This window comes from Entamoeba invadens, assembly GCF_000330505.1.
Source record: "Entamoeba invadens IP1 unplaced genomic scaffold scaff_1105074726617, whole genome shotgun sequence".
Lineage (NCBI taxonomy): Eukaryota > Evosea > Mastigamoebida > Endamoebidae > Entamoeba > Entamoeba invadens.
The window spans coordinates 102040-103459 of NW_004440240.1; positions in this window are offsets into that span (position 1 = coordinate 102040).

The window sequence follows — 1420 nt, forward strand, 5'->3', positions numbered from 1 at the left end:
TTTTTTAAACAAAAAGGTAATATTAATTTTTCTAAATACTTGTTTAAACATGAATATTTGTAGTTTATCTTTTTTAAAAAATGTACAGTCATAGGCGTCTATTTGTTGTGAATCCATCAGAAAAGTATCTATTTGTCTCAAATGAGTGATTTTGTAGAAAATTCTTTTTAATATTAAAATTTATTTTTTATAAAAAATTTAGTTTTTAATTCAACAAAATTTACAAGTTCGAGAACATAATATTTAATTGTCGTACACCAAAACAATTGGCCAGTTGTGCGACAATTAAGCAACTTCGACAATTATAATTACGACAAATAGACGCCTTTGACTGTATTAAAATGTTTACTAAAAATGTATAAAATATATGAATTAATTATCAGACAATAAAAGCTTATATATTGAATATATCAATAATGATTTAATTAATTTTTATTTCAATTTGTATCATTTGAATGTTTTGAATTTCCGTATGCACAAATAGCTCCCAAAACCATAAATATTATGACACCGACCACAATTGTTTTAACTTCGTCCAAATTTAATCCAAGACTCTTCACTGAATTTTCAAATGTTTTTTCAATTGAAATGATTAATTTTTTAATTTCATTAATCACATCATACAAATGAAAGTTATTGAATTTAATTTGTGCACTTTTAACTTCCTCAGTTGACTTTTTATTCTCAAAAGTGTTTGAATTTTCATTTGAATTTGTATTCACTGTACTTTTTGTGTCGGTTAAATTGACTATTAAAGGAATTGTATTACCATCAGAAATATATTTTTCATTTAAAATGATGTTTTGTTGAATATTAGTTGTTTCTAAAGAACCATTTTCACGTTGTTTTAAGACTTCAATTTCCTTTTCAATTTTTTGGTTCTTTGAAGAGTCTTTTTGATTAATACCATTTAAAGTTTTTTCGTTCAAAGATGATGAAGATGGGCTGTTCATAACTAATTGGTAACTAGTTTTATTTACAATTCCCTTTTGGATTATGTCAGTGTCTTTGACTTTTTGATCTTCATTGTGAATTGAATTACCATTTTTTGATTGATTAAATGCAGGGGTATGGAATGGAAACATAAAACCAGTATTAGTTTTTGGTGTGTCATTAAATTTTATTGTGTATGGGTTTGTGTCTGTATTATTGTTTAATTTGGTGTTAAATTTTGGTGTATTCATTCAATAAAGTTATTTAATAAGTAATTTTCAGATTTGAAGTTTAAAAAACGGTTAATTTAAATTATTTAAATGTTGGAATCAGTTATTTAAGGATATTTGGTATGCAAAATAGCTCTAATATAATGCATACATCGGGCATTTAATAAAAAGTGGAAAAAATCTGAAACAATTGGGGTGGATTTTTGGGACGGCTTCTTAAAATATTTCATTTCTTATTTAAAAGTTATAAGTACTAT